The sequence below is a fragment of the Notamacropus eugenii genome, chromosome 2 (genome assembly GCF_028372415.1).
Source record: "Notamacropus eugenii isolate mMacEug1 chromosome 2, mMacEug1.pri_v2, whole genome shotgun sequence".
Lineage (NCBI taxonomy): Eukaryota > Metazoa > Chordata > Mammalia > Diprotodontia > Macropodidae > Notamacropus > Notamacropus eugenii.
Window position 1 is genome coordinate 467020314 of NC_092873.1, and position 16280 is coordinate 467036593.

Consider the following 16280-nt stretch of genomic DNA (forward strand, 5'->3'; position numbering starts at 1 on the left):
AGGTAACATATAATCAAATGATTAGGGCAGCCAGGTGGCACAATGGATAGAGCACCAGGCCTAAAGTCAGGAAGACTCAACTTCCTGAGTTCAAATCCAGCCTCAGCCACTTACGAACTATGTGACCCTGGGCCAGTCACTTAACCTCGTTTGCCTCAGTTTCCTCATCTGTAATGAATTGGAGAAGGAAATGGCAAATTATTTTCTTATTTTTGCCAAGAAAACTGCAAATGAGGTCCCAAAGAATCAGATATTACAGAAAAATTATTGAAGAACAAATCAAATGATTCCAATGAGAAAGAAAAAGAGTTATCTAAATCTACCTATTCATTCTTAAAAAACTGCATATATGGAAGCAAGACAGGTAACTTAGGATGAATATCAAAGCCTAGAATGTACTTAAGCTGGAGATAATATTGTTTGGGATGAAGATGAACATCAAAGAAGGGATTGGACTTCTGTGTGGGGTGGATGGGATCATACTAATAGAGGAGGGGCAGAGAGAGAGACAGAGAGAGAGAGAGGGACAGAGAGACAGAGACAGAGACAGAGACACAGAGAGACAGAGAGAGAGAGAGAGCAGAACTACAAAACACCAATTTTGCTTCTGAATTCTTTATGACAAAGTCCTACCTCTCCCCCACCCCAATTTACTCTCCAGAAAGTCATTCTAGGATCCTTTGCTTATCTTGCTGTGGAGGTGACCCCGAGGTTTTGAAGATTATTCAAATGTTACACATTTTGTTATTTATACATACATTTTGAAGATTATACATTCTCTGTCAGGTTCCCCTCCAATGGAAACATTCCTAGCATAGTCTCACTAACAGACTGTCTGTTTTCTGAACACCAGCCTGGCATAGTAGAGAAAGATTCACTATCAGTAGGATGGCCATCTGCTGATAAGTTGTTTGGCCACAATAACCTTTAAAATAAATTTTAAGATACAAATTTGTCCTTGGTCTCATGAAACTCCTCCTGATTTTTCTGTGACCATGACAGAACAACACATTTGGGAGGAGAGGGGTGCTAAGGGTCAAACAGTTGTTAGACCATCTATAAGCATTAATATAGATATTGGCAAGCTAAATGTGATATCCTTGTTCAGCTGCCAATAAATGGAATGCAACTTGGGGAGATAAATTATCTTCATTTTCATATTCTTGCTCTAAATGAAACATGAAGACAAAAGGAAGTTGGGGGTGAACTGGAAGGATGGCCCACAGGTTCTATTGGAGTGACAAAGGAGTGGTTGAGTTACATCCAAAGGCAACAAGAAACACCATTGCATGGAATATTTGATTATCTCGTATGGCAGTGCTCATGACAAGTACTTACAAAAAGATGACTATGAAAATAAGTGCAGTTTATGTATCAATATCTATTGTAGAGAAGGAGGATTCCAGCAAAAACTTGACAGGACTTTCCAAACGAAATACTTTCATACTTGATGTTAGTGCGAAGAAGTTGGGAGCATAGGTGAGGATGGTGAAAAACGTAATGGAAAATATAATACAGAAATAAGAAATGAAAGGTCTCAAAGACCTTGTAGCCTATAAAGCACCATATTCTTACATATCATGAATACTTTTGTTTTTGAGCAGAGATCAGGAGGTTCATAAATTTAGAGCTTAAAGGGATGTTAGAGACCATAGAGTCCAATTTCCTACCATTTTATAGATGAGGCTCATAGAGACTAAGTGATTTACCTATTGAAAGATGTGGGGATTATAAGATCTCACTCACTATGCTTATTTGTTGACTATAGATCAACCAATCAATGCTCAGGGAGTTATTAAATGCCTGCTACAGAGCAGGTCTATCAGTATCTTGGACAGACACTGTGAACAAAAGCAGGATAGTGGATTACATTTCCTTTAGGAGATTATACAGTTCTTTTGATGACTAAGTGTCCCTCTGAAACAATGACCATTCTTAATATTTTTCTTGCGATGCTATATGGTCTTGAGTCATAGAACTTGGTAGTCTCAAAAGATTAATGATGAGAATCACCCAAAAAGCAACAGAGAGGCTCACTGTAGTTATTAGTAGGGATTTCTCTTTTTTTTGGATTGCTGTTGTTGAATAGAATTTGTGACATAATAAAACTCTCTGTTTTTCAGAGCTGTGCCTTACATATGCAGAGCTTTTTCTTACGTATGTACACTCTCTCCAACATAAAAATCTTTTTTTTTTTTTTTTGCACAGAAGAACAAACACTGATTGATTTTAGATGAGGATGGACAGTGTCCTAGCACAAGGGTCAGACCTTGTGGGAACAGGTCATATGGTATGGGATGGGTGTAGAGGCAAATCAGGCCTAGGATGGTGTATTCTGGACCCCTCCTCCTACCTCAGCCTGGCAGTCACAAGGCTGGGGGTGTGGAGGGAGGCAGCAAGGAGCTCACCCACTAGCCCACAGCTGTGGGTCTTAGTTGAATGGCATGCCAGGGGGCCAATAGTGGCTCTGGGTGGGGGGAGGGATAAAAGGTGACCAAGGCATTAAATCCCTGCCTTTCAGGACTTGCCTCCTGGGACAGTTGGGGTTTAAGCTCTTAGATATGCAAGAATGAGGCTAGCACCCACCTTCTGGGTAACCCCGGGTATGCAGCTGGGTGGATTTCATCTTGCCCCAAAGCCAAGGTGGAGCAGAGGCAGGAAGGGACCTGGCCCATAGCCAGCACTTCCTAAATGCTTACTGATGGACTCCCCACCTCACCACCCCTCTCTCATTTGCAGAAGCTTGAGAGAAGAAGGAAAGAGGGGAGAGAGGAGAGAAAGAGAAACCCATCCTTTCCTGAATGCCTGTTGTCCCACCCACTCTAGCAACCTTGTAACTGACTATAGGGAAGTGTGTTGAAATCTGGGGTCAGAGGTTAGTAACCTAGATTATAGACACCCTGAGGGATGACTTGGGCCACCACCGCATTTTCTGTCCATCTGTCCACCTGCTACCATGACGAAGCTCAGCTGAGCGCCTTCCAACCCAAGGCCCTTGCTCTGCGTCCTTTCCAGCAGACAGGCAGGGGAGGTTCTTCCTCTGTGGGGAAGGGAAAGAAGACGCCAGCAGGGAGAAGGGCGAAGCTCCCTCTCCCTCCCTGACTGCTGCAGCCAGCCACATGCGCTGGTGGTGTTCCCAATCCCCAGATGAAGACACCTTGGTCCCTGAACCCTCAGGGGCCACGGCCTCACCCTTCATGCCCTCTCTGGGTAAAAGATCTCCCGGCATCTCTGCACTGTGTCCTGGGCAGAGACCACACTGTGCCCCACTGTGCAGGGGTCATCGTAGATCTCAGAGTCATTGCCACCTGGGCTGGTCTCATTCCCAAAGAAGTGGATGGTGTCAAAGCTATCCTGGTCCAGGCGATCCAGGTAGTAGCGCTTGTCCCAGCCCTCAGAGAAGACGTCGAAGCTGATCATGCCCGAGGGAGAACCTCAACCCTTTGCTCGAAAACTCTGCCTTCAAGGCCTCCATGAATTTCTCCTGGATCTTTTCTTTCTTGTCCAGCTTGGAGAATTCAATCCTCTCCTTCAGGGTACAGCTGCGGCCAATGGGGGAGACATTCAGCATCCCCTTTCGGAATTTGACGAAGGTCTCGCTTCTTGGTCAGCTTCAACAAGGCCATGTAGTTGAGGCAGAAGTTGATGAGGTCCTGCAGAAGTTCTACTCCGAGGTGCTTCTGGATGGTCTGCTTGGAGAACATCCTTCCGTTTTTGTAATGCACCGTCCTGTTCGTTCTCTGCAAAGACGTAGTCAAACTTTTCTAAAACTTCGTTCCCCTTGCCCAGCTCGATCTTGGAGTAATCGGAGCCTCCCACCACCCCAATCTTCACCCGTCCTCCATGCGCCTGGAGGAAGGCCGCCACTTCGGGGTCGATTTTCTGGCGAACAGGGGTGAGGGTCCCATCCAAGTCGAACAGAGACCACGCTCCTTCCTCTGGGACGTCTCTCTATTGGCCATGACCTAGGCCTGGGAGAGCGGCGAGGTTGGCGGGAGTGACCCATGCTTGGCCTGAGCTGGAGGAGGAAGGGGGGGCGGGGTAACACATTCTAAACAAAGGCTTTCACAAGCAAATTGGCATAAAAGATATCATCTGAGGGTTGGATGATCACAAAAGAAAGATGTCTGGTCACACAGTGGGTCAAGGACTAGCCACTTAGTTGTGGGCTCCATTGGTATCCAGATAATGTAAAGAAACCAAGAGAAATTGTGGGTGAATTCTTTATTTTCATTTTAAAAGAGACTATGGAAAAGGGTCCCTAGGATGTACCAATTCTAACCAGCTTCTAAGAGCCCATTAAAAACGTTCGGTGTGAGAATTTGTATCTCAGAAATCAGCACCACTATAAGCCAGTGCTTAATTTATTATTTTCTTGATTGCTTAGACCTGAGAAAGTGTTAATGAAATAGATTAAACTTAAAGTAAGTGAGCATACTGTTTTTTCTGAGTCTGATTGTTAAACATTTACAAACACAACCATGGATTATTTTGTAAACACTGCCTGAGCTCAGCATGGATGCAATAGATAACTCAGAACAAAGCTGTCACTAGAGCAGAGCCCTGGTCACTGAAAGCTAATTAATGATAATGATAATAATAATAACTGGAATTTGTACAGCACTTTAAGGTTTGCAATTACTGTATTTGAACTTCACAAGACCCCTCCCCCCCACATGCACAGATTGGGAAGGTATAGATGGGTTGCAATGTGTATCACTGGAGGGAATACTTTCATGTGATCACTGAGCTGTCAAACTGTGGATGGAAAGTAAGGCAGGGACATTTTTATACAAATAGATCATTTTTGAAAAAAAAATACTTTTAGGATAAAGTTCTAGCAAGAAGATCACTAAGTCAAAGGATATGGAAAGCTTTGTGACTCTTCTTATATATTGCCAGGTTATAAATCATTTGTTTTAGTATTTATATCATTAGTATAGTGAAACAAGTACTACTCTTGGAGTCAGAAAATGACTTCCAGTCCTGGCTTTGCTGCTAACTAGCTGTGTAACCTCAGGCAAGTCTCTTCATATCTCTGAGCCTCAGTTTTCTCATCTGTAATCTAGATGACCTCAGCTTTTCTTTCAAGTTCCAATGTTCTATGATTCCATGATTCTGTGGATTCTTCCATCCTTTAATAAGCATTTATTAAGTGCCTATTATATGCCAGGCAACTATATTTCTGTCTTATTAGGGAGAAGAAGGAGGAGAAAGAGAAGGAGGAAGAGAAGGAGGAGGAGGAGGATGAGGAGGAGGAGGATGAGGAGGAGAAGGAGGAGGAGGAGGAGGAGGAGGAGGAGGATGAGGAGGAGGAGGAGGACAAGGAGGAGGAGGAGGAGGACAAGGAGGATGAGGAGGATGAGGAGGAGGATGAGGAGGAGGAGGAGGAGGACGAGGAGGAGGAGGAGGATGAGGAGGAGGAGGAGGAGGATGAGGAGGAGGAGGAGGATGAGGAGGAGGAGGAGGAGGAGGAGGAGGAGGATGAGAATGAGGAGGAGGATGAGGAGGAGGAGGACGAGGAGGAGGAGGATGAGGAGGAGGAGGACGAGGAGGAGGAGGAGAAGGAGGGAGAGAATGACGAGGAGAAAGAGGAGGAAGACAAGGAAAAGAAGGAGAGGAGATGAAGGAGAACTGAAATCTAACACTCGTGATGCTGCCTTTCTCTCAGAGGGCATCTTCAAGTAGACCTTTTCTCCATGTAGTCTCCATTTTTTACATCAGACCTGGGAGGGGATGGGAAAGAAAATTTCTTCCCCTGAGATCTCCTTTAGACTTCTGAGCATTATTCTCCACCCCTCCCCAAACCCCCCAAACAAAGAGAAGATCCAGATTCTCGGTGGGTTATGTGTCCCTCATGCATCTGAGACCTGAAAGAATCCACCAACCAAGGGTTTTCAATTGATTCAGCACATTTGCCTGAATGAGGTCAAGGGCATTCTAGGTTCAGAAAAACATCACACTATTTTCCAACCATTTACAGTTCAGAAGGATATAAAGCACATTTTCTCATTAAGTTCTAAACCCATGCAGATTTCAAAAGAAATTAAATGCATGTGTTTCTGATTCATTCACACTTAACTCATCAAAGTGCTATTTGATATCCAAGAAACCTTCAGAGCCTCCATGAAAGGTTATTGAAAGTATGTTTTTCTTTGAATCCAGAAGTCACATTGCCCCAAGAATAAATGAAGAAGCAATGGGGTTTGAATGGATTTGAAACACTGCCAAAGCTCCCCTTTACTCAGCTCCAATTGTCCTCAAGAAAGCCTGGTTGTTGTAGGTCTGCTTTCATTAACTTTTTCTGTCTTCCCATAGATTTTTTTCCTTTGAGTAATTAGGTTAGAGAAGCTGGCAGGTGAGATGAGAGTTTTGAATAGACATTTGGAAGCTCCTGTGTGTGGTGATCTTTGGCCTAATCATTCACCGTTTTCCAGTATGACACTCTCAGTCACACATCTTAAGGGTCGGTACAATGGAAAGAACACTAGCTTTGGAGTCAGAGGTTTCAAATCCTGGGCTTAAATCCCACCTTGAGAATTAATACCTATGTGACCTCAGGTAAGCCTATTAGCCTCTCTGAGATTTGAACCAGATGGCCTCTGAGGTCCCTTCTGTCTCAAAATCTAAGATTTCAGGAATCGTGGAAGGCGGACTAGGTTGCTGCAAGATGGTATTATTTGATTGGTGTCCAAAGACAGCCTGTGCCCAATCCCCATGAGACAGCCATGTCTTTGGGACAAAACACTATATCTATTGTTCTGGTGCCCCAGTCTGATCTTGTAAGTATCCTTGGGATGCAGGAGGGGTTTTTTATTACAAGTGTGTTTAGATCTTTTATTACAAGTGTGTTTAACTCACACAAGCAAAGACATTGGGCCTAACTTGCATCACCGTGAACATAAGGAATGGGGTGAGAGGCCAAGGGAAAGGAGTATTCAAGGCAAAATATAGCACCTGATGTCACATGCCAGATGGGGAAAGATACAAGTGGATCTCAGGATGGGCTTAAAACTTCATGAGAAATGTACTCGGCATCCTTCTGAACTGTGAGTGGTTAGTAAGCAGCATGAAGCTTTATTGAAACTAAAAGAATCAGAGAGGGACCAGATGTTAGCATTCTGAAAGCCTCAGAAGGAAGAGGGTGTTTTGGTGATAGTCTTTAGAGTGACCACTTGGCAGAGGTTTCACCAAATTCTCTTCAGTCCTAGTTGTTGGGTGGGACATCTGAGTTCTAGGTCTTTTCCATCAGAACAGCTCAGATGACATGAATTTTGGAGAGATTAGAACCCAGTCCTAATTCTCTTCTCACCTCAGTTGTCTCAGGTGGGAAGGCTATCCAGGGGCTAATAGATGTCTGATTTCCCCTTCCCACTCTCTGACTTCATGAACAGAAAACAGCATCTAATAAATAGTCGGTAACAATCACCCATATGAGTATTTACATATGAATGTGTCTTGCAAGATGTTGTTGTTCAGTCCTTTCAGTTGTGTTCAACTCTTTGTGACCCCATTTGGGGTTTTCTTGGTAAAGATACTGGAGTGGTTTGCCATTTCCTTCTCCAGCTCATTTTACAGATGAGGAAACTGAGACAAACAAGGTTAAGTGATTTGCCCAGGGTCATACAGCTAGTAAGTGTCTGAGACTGGATTTGAACTCAGGTCTTCCTGCCTCCAGGCCTGGCATTCCCTCCAGTTCACCACACAGTGACAAAGGGCTCAAAGATATAAGCACCTCACACCATTTTGGCATGAGCTCATTTAGGGCTCCCTTATTTGGGTATCAATAAAAATAGGCAAATCCAGCCTCAGGAGGAAGAGAGAGAGGAAGGAAGGAAGGAAGGAAGGAAGGAAGGAAGGAAGGAAGGAAGGAAGGAAGGAAGGAAGGAAGGAAGGAAGGAAGGAAGGAAGGAAGGAAGGAAGGAAGGAAGGAAGAAATAACATTTTAACAGGTCTTCAAAAGTAATTAAAAATATCAGCATTGATTGGTGGTACCCTGACAGTCTCACATACCAGTATGTCTAGAAGATCCCCATAAAATGCACTATGCAAGGCATAAGCTCTGTGAAGGATACAAGGACATGCTATAGTAATAGTGTGCATTAACTGGTAGGGCCTCAGCATAAATGTTGTCATCTACCAGAGAAGAGGAGTTGTAGGGTTTTTTTGGGGGGGGGAGGGGGTAAGGTGAGAGCTAAGAAATCATACTGTGTTACTGAAGAGTCAGGCTAAGATCATTTAAGATTATAAATATAGAGTTGGAACGATACTTATATATATCATCCAGGTTATAATGAGAAAACTGAAGCCCAGAGGACGCCAGTCACCCTGCTCCAGACTCCCCCTTACTTATGCCTGGATTATTGTAATAGCCTCCTGGTTGGTCTTCCTGCCATAGGTCTCTCCTCACTCTCATCCATCCTCCACTCAGAAACCAAAGTGATTTTTCCCTTAATGCAGTTCTGCCTACATCACTATCCAATTCAATAAACTCCACCTATCGCCTCCAAGATCAAATATAAAGTCCTTTGTTGAACCTTCAGAACCTTCACACACTGGCCCCTTCCTATCTTTCTAGTTTCTCACACTACATTCTCTTTGGTGTGCTGTGCAATCCAATGACATTGGCTTCCTTGCTGTTTGTTGAGCAAGACTCTCCATCTCCCAATTCTGCACATTTTCACAGGCTAGCCTCCATACCTGAAATGCTTTCCCTTCTCACCTCTGCCTCCTATCTTTCCCCTTGAGACTCAGCTCAAATACTGCTTTCTGCCAGAGGCCTTTCCTGGGCCCCTCTCTGTGTAATTATCTACCCTTACCTTTATGTAATATGTGTAATATATTATGTACATAATATATTGGCTATAATCTATAATACATGTAACATGTCACATGTATTGCACATTATACGATACATAAATATATAATAAATTTATCTCCCATTTACCCTCTATATAATCTTGTATGCACAAATGTTTGCAAGCTCTTTCTTTCACTAGAAGATATACTTTGTGAGAGCAAGGACTATCTTTTACCTTTCTTTGTATTTCCAGTGCTTAGCACCATGCTTGGCACACAGTAAGCACTTAATGAAGGGAATAAGCACCTACTATGTACTAGTATTTTACTAAGCACCTTTACAAATATGATCTCATTTGATCCTCACAAAAGCCCTGGGAGATAGGCACTGTTATGATCCCCATTTTATAACTGAGGAAACTGAGACAGAAAGAGGTTAAGTGAGTTGCCCAGGGTCACACAGCTTGTAAATGTTCTAAGGCCCGCTCTAAGCACAGGACTTTCTGATTCTATGCTCAGCACTTTCTTCCCCATACCACCTGTCTGCCTAGGTGTGTTTATGCCTACCTGACTGGCAGAGAAGTGAAATGATTTGCCCAAGGTCAGAAAGCTAGTTGGCGGCAAAGCCAGGACTGGAAGTCCAGTTTCTTTACTTCTCATTTTACATATCTGGAAACTGAGGCCCAAATAGTTTTGCTGACTTGCCCAAAGGCATACAGGGAAGAAGCAGTACAGCCAGAATTTACTCTTCCAAAGCCATCTTCCCTTTCCTCTGCAGTCTACACTATGTTGATTGAAATTAAACTTCATTTATTTAACAATTTTGCCACAAGCCAGCCCTTTCTTGGTTATATGGAGTGACATAATTTCTCTCATTTGTTTTTGCTGTTGACAGATAATAACTGCATTAGCCCCTTGTTACATGCACCAGTGGCCAGCAGTACAAGTGAAGGGTTTTTTCATAGGTGTCCATCCAGCTTCCTGCATTTCCACATGGCTGATTTCAGCTGGGGGGGAGGGGGCGGGAGGGAGAAATAGAGACAGAGACACAGAGAGACACAGACACGAAAAACAGAGACACAGAGAGACAGAGAGAAAAAAAGAGAGAGAGACACAGAGACAGACAGACACACACACACATACAGAGAGGCAGACAGAAACATGAGACAAGAGACACACAGAGAGAGAATAAGAGAGAGAGAGAGGAGAGAGAGAGAGAGAGAGAGAGAGAGAGAGAGAGAGAGAGAGAGAGAGAGAGAGAGAGAGAGAGAGAGAGAGAGAAAGTCTTCATTTGTCTAATAGAAATGCAAAGACATGACCAGAAGGAGCAGATTCCATCAGGGTGGAGATAATAGCCAAGGCAGAGGCAGAGCTGTAAACCCTTGACTGAAACAGTATTAGAGAAAGCTGAGTTACTTTGAAAAGCAAAAGGCCTTTTCAACTGCTGTTCCACTGCTAGTAAAACCAAGGAGACAATGAATTTACAGTTAGCAGAGGACCCTGGGGATTCCGACTGCCTCCCATCAGTGTATCAGCTGAGATCTACTGGTGTACGGGAGCCTCATGGTCAAACTGCTCTCACATTCGTCTGAACGAGCACTGTGGTGAGGGGGAGGGGAGGGGAGCTGCCCACGCTACAAACAGACATCACCTGTGCACCGTCTAAATTCGGTGGACAGACAAGACATAATAATGTAGTAAGTACAGGAAAGCACTTCTGGGCAGGAGAGACTAGATGCTAAAACTACCCTAACTGGGAAGGTGGAAACAATAACTAATAATGGTGTGGTGTTCATGGTTACAAAGCATTTGGGGCGTGTGTGTGTTGGGTGGGAGTTGAGTGGTTGGTGGGTAGTGATAATAATTAAGAAAGATAAGATCACGTTTAGAAGTGAGGCAACATTTACAAAATCCAAATAATGGAGAGCAGAGATGGTCAGAAGGTGTCAGACCAGTGGGCTGTCTTGTTACCATTGCGTTAAAGTCGATGAGAACACAAAACGTACCTGCTGGAACTTCTCCCATCCATGCTCAGTCCTCTCTTTCTGTTCCTAGTTGTTCTGTTCATTGAAACGTTTCTGTTTGTTGATTAAGTTCATTTAAAAAACAACCAACCAACCAAAATACTTGTCACTTGATCTGCCCTGTGAGGTTGGCAGAGCAGGTGTACTCATTTTATAGATAAGGATACCATGAGTTAAGTGACCTTCCTAAGATCATATAGCTAGTAAGTGGCAGGGAGCCTAATTCCAGTCAGTCCAAGTTCAGGGCTCTGCTATGATATCAAATTTCTTGCTTAAACTAACCAATAATCCAGTTTGGTCCAATAAGTAAAAACCCATAAATTAAAGAATATGTACAACAGGTCACGGGGACCATTCTCTATCATCATGTTTCCCTTATTTATTTAGCCAGGGGTTAAAAGGTAGTACTAATGAGGACCAGGTTGTAGATTCAAACTCCACACAGGCTAGTCAGCTTAGTTACATTTAGAGGCTATAGATCATATTCCCAGCCTTGGCCAGCCATCAGGAGATAGTATCGGAATCTTAAACAGTAATTCTTTCAGCTGGGGCAAAAACAGTTGGGGGGTGGGGCAGTTTAGCAATGGGAGGGGTAAAGAATAATCCAGCCCCAGATGGCCACAACTGGAAGGAGAGACAGTTAATCAGATAAAAAATCTGGCCCTCACTCCTCCTACCAAGCAGCTAGACGGCAGGCACAGTGGAATGAGCACTGGACTTGGCATCAGGAATAATCTTCTTGAATTCAAATATGGCCTCAGACACTTAGTAGCTGTGTGACCCTGGGCAAGTCACTTAACCCTGTCTGCCTCAGTTTCTCATCTGTAAAATATTCCAAACTGGGTCATTGAGAGTCAGAGATGACTGAACAATAAAACTCCTCCTACTCCATGAGTTGGAAGGAAAGTCAGCCCCAAGGGAGGGTCAACTCGTACCTGAAAATAATTATCTCTATGACACACTAGACAAGGAAACTTTCAGCCGTTTTAAGGGTGAAGACTGTCCCTGTGTTCTCACCTTCCACGTCATCTCTGCTTCCTATGTTTAATGTGATGCTATCTATGCATCTTTCCCTGCTTCCCTTCTGTGGTGGATGGTTGATTTTGGAGGGTGAGGAGGTAGGGGGATGGGGTGGAGTCGGAGGCAACAAGATACGGGTAGATATTAGGTGTTTTCTTTGTCAAATCTCTAAGGCACTTATCCAATAGCATTTATTATGTAGCTAATATGCTGATTGGCTGTTTTTTGGACCCTCCTACCTTGGAGTGAATCTCAATGGTAACTGTTTCTCTGTGGAACAGCAACCCTCAGGGCCTTGCCCTCCTGGCTTTTCTTTTCTTTTCCTAATTAAATGGGCCATCCCTTGACTACTTCTTCACTGCCTATTCACTGAATGGGCATTACCTCACTCTAAGTGAGTATCTGAAGTGACCTTAGCCTAAAAAGGCCAAGGCCTCCCACTGCATCCTGGGCCATCTCCAGTCATCCTGATGAATATCGGGTCACTAGATCCAGATGGCTCAGGAGGAGAAAGTGAGGCTGGTGACCTGCACAGCCCTCCCTCACTCAAGTTAAAGTCAACTGCAAGTCATGTCATCATTTCCCTGATGTCATGGTCTTCTTGGAAAACGAAGGACAAACACAACAACAGTAACAATATGCACCAGGGATACAAAGAAAGGCAAAAGACAGTCCCTGACCTAGAGGAGCCTACAATCTAAGAGGGGAAATAATGTGCAGACAGCTATGTACAAACAAGCTAAGTCAGGATAGATAGGGAGTGATAAACATGGGGAAAGTATTAGACTTAAGAGGAATTGGGAAAAGCCAGGGAAGCCAGGAGGTAGAGATGAGGAGGGAGAACATTCCAGGAATGGGGACAGTCAGTTAAAATGCCTGGAGCCAAGAGATAAAGGAAGAGCTAGGAGGCCAATGTCATTGGATTGAAGAGAATGTGAGAGGAGTGGGTGTGTGATAAGATTGCAAGAATGGGGGTAGAGTTGGCAGGTTAGCAAGGGCTTTAAATACTTTCTATTTGATCTCTTAGGTGGTAGTCACTGGAGTTTACTGAGTATCTGTGTAATACTGGGACCTGTGTTTTAGGAAAATCACATTGGCAACTGAATGCATGAACTGGAATGGAGAGAGACCTGAGACAGATAGACTTTCCAGGCATGAGGTGACAAGGGCATGTACCAAATCAGTGGCAGTGGCAGAAGACAGAAGGGGGAATATTTATAAGATGTTGAAATGATTAAGTTGACAGGCCTTAGCAACAGACTGGATATGGAGGATGAGAGATAGTGAGGTGTCAAGAATGACTTCTAGATTGTAAACCTGAGGGATTGGGAAGATGGTGGTGGCCTCAGTAGTAATAAGAAACTTTGGAAGGTGGGGAGGGTTGGTAAAAGAATAATGAATTCAATGTTTGACATATTGAGTTTAAGATATCTATAGACCATCCAGTCTGATACACAGATGCAAAGCAGGAGATAAGTACTAAATAAGGTGATCTGAGGGTCATCAGCATAGAGATGCTATATGAATCCATGGGAGCAGAGGAGATCAACAAATGAAATAGGAGGGAGGATGAGAACAGAACCCTGTGGGACAAGCAGTCAGCTAGTAGCCATGACCTAGGTGAAGATACAGTAAAGGACATTGGAATGTCCTGGTCAGATAGAAAGGGAACCAGGAAGGAGGGGTGCTCCAAAAATCTAGGGAAAAGAGAATATCAAGGAGAAGAGGGTGGTTGGCAGCATCAAAGGCTGGAGAGAGATAAGGAATGATGAGGATTGAGAAAAAGTCAAGGAATTTGGCAATTGAGAGATCACTGGCAACTTTGAAAAGAGAAGTTTAGGTTGAATGGTGAGATCAGAGGCCAGAGACTAGAGAGCTAATAAAGCAAGGGGAGAGGAGGCATTTATTGTAGACGGCCTTTTCAAGGAGTTTGCCACAAAAGGGAAGTGGGATATGGGATGATAGTTATTGGGGACAGAAGGATAAAGGGAAGAATTGTTGTTTTTTAAGGATAAGAGAGACAAGCATATTTATGGGTAGTAAGGAAGCAGCCAGTGGATAGAAAGATACTGAAGATAAGACAGTAGGAATGATATAGGACATTCTTCTGGAGGAGGCAGGATGGAATGGTAATGCTTGTGGAGGTAGAGGGCTTTGCTTTGGTGAGGAAGGTCACCTCTTCATGTGAGACAAATGTGACTGAAGAGAGTGGAAGAACATATAAGAGTGATATGAAATAGGCAGGAAGGGAGAAGAGGGAGCTCTTGGGGAATGGTTTAAATTTTAGTTTTTAGTGATATATGAAACAAAGTTCTCAGCTGAGAGATGGGGGAGAAGGGGAGCCATGGGAGGTTTGAGGAGGGAAGAAGACTTCTGAAAAAGCCACTGTGATGAGTGAGAGAGTAAGTTAGTTGGGGGAGATATAGAAGGATCACCTTGCTGCAGTGAGAGCCCGGTTAAGGTTATGTATTATACATTTATAGTGGGCACAGTCAGAACAGTTGCATTATTTTCTTGACTTTCTAGCTTATCTGCTATGACTGATTATGGAGGGTAAGAAGATAAGGGGATGAGGTGAGGAAGGAGTTAAGAAGATCAGAAAAGATACAAGATCCCCTGTTTTTCAAATTCATACAGCTGTCTTTGCAGAATACCATGTGAAATTCAAGGTGTTAACACAGGCCCCTGTTTTCCCTTTTTGTTGATGCCCATGCTTTTCAGGTATCTCTGCTATAATGAGACATGTGTATCCCCCCCCCCCCAAAAAAAAAAGTCAAATCACACAATAAAAATCACAGAACTTATGGGGAGAAATAGGGTTAGGATCACAACATTTGTGAGCTTTGTCAGTAACACATTAAAAAAAAGAGAGAGATGGGAACCTAATAAATGGTAGCACCATTTCATACATATTAAGTGATTAAGAAATACATAAACATTACAATAAATAGGGTCCTCATCTTTGGTGCTGGCTGTTATTCAGCCTGAGCCCCAGACTTCAAAAGCAAATTGGGCAGACCCAACTCAGGATGTCAGGATGGAGGCCATAGTGGAAGAGTGTAGGAGTGTGGCTAGAGTTAGTAAGGGTGCTATGGACCAGTTCTTTTCTGATTATAGCACCTACTGCACCAGAAGATTTACAATAAATATGATACTTTAACTTGAAAAGACCAAAGTTAGCTTGTAGATGTAGGCATCAGAACTGTTGTGTCTTGTGATTTGTTGTGAAGTGGTACAGTTTTTTGTGTTCTCGCTGTTTCTTATAGAAGAAGTTGTGCAAAAGTAAACTTGAAATTTGAGTCATGCTCAGAATATTCCTTAACATATCAATGCGTTGAAACAAATTCCCACCTTCAAAACATGAGTTATAGTAGAACTGACTTGCATTTGAAAGTAGTGTGTACTATAAGTCAATCTTATTATGTACTTAAAAAGAAAACAAGTGGAACATAAGAAAAACTTGAGGTTTCATGTATAATCCTCTTAGTCTGTTCTACCTTGCATATGCAAATGACCATTCTATTTATTGTTTGATAAGTTAAGAATAAAAAAAATTAATTTTAAAAAATTGGGCTGTAAGTGATGCATTCAAGACAGGTTGCTCCCCTGCCTCCCACCATAATTTTCCATGGGGAACTATATTATTAAAGAGGATTAATACACTTTAGAATTCTTAATAGTTGAAAATAGGCTGATTTAGAATAAAATCCATCCACTAACTCTTACCTGGCTTTTTTTGTTTTGTTTTGTTTTTTTAATGAGATGAATGCGTTAGAATGCCAAGAATTAAATCTTTATAGAATATTTGATACTGTAGGACATAGAGCATTTTCAATGTTTTTCAAAGTTGATCGATAGTTTGATTTTGTAATGGCCAATGCTGAGAACGCCGCTCTACATAAATATGTAGTACACAATGCAGAAATATGTTTAGAGCCATTTTAGAAATTTTAGGAAATTCTGCCCTAATCTGAAGTAAAAATTCATTTAACAATTTTGTATGTACAGTAAAAACACTAGAAGTCATAACGTACAATAATCTTGAATCTGAGCTGAAGTTTTCTGTTAGCATTTGTTGGCATTTTGTGGTGTGAAGGCATGTGCAGTGTATAATATGCATATTGTGTGTTCAGAACCAACGTAGGCAAGTGCTGCGAGAAACACCTCAAATTCATTACGTGTTTGATTTTTAATTAATTTTTGGCTGTTGTGCATTCAGAAACCTTTTATTGCTGCCAAATTTTTTTGAACCCCACATTCAGTTACAAGGCCTCCTGAGGGGTCACAACCCACAGTTTCAGAAGTGCTGGCCCAAATGACCTCTGAGATCCTACGTGGTTGGGGGTTCTATTATATATACTTTCATTAGTTCTTTTTTTAAATTAAATTAAATTAAATTAAATTTTTTTATCGTATTTAAATTTATTTATTGAAGTT

The 16280-nt window shown here is 42.7% G+C and overlaps 1 pseudogene; it reads right to left on the reverse strand.

Annotated features, from left to right (window-relative positions):
• Nucleotides 1-3195: 3195 nt before the first annotated feature.
• LOC140522002 (phosphomannomutase 1 pseudogene) lies at nucleotides 3196-3962 on the reverse strand (annotated as a pseudogene).
• Between the last annotated feature and the right edge of the window lie 12318 nt (nucleotides 3963-16280).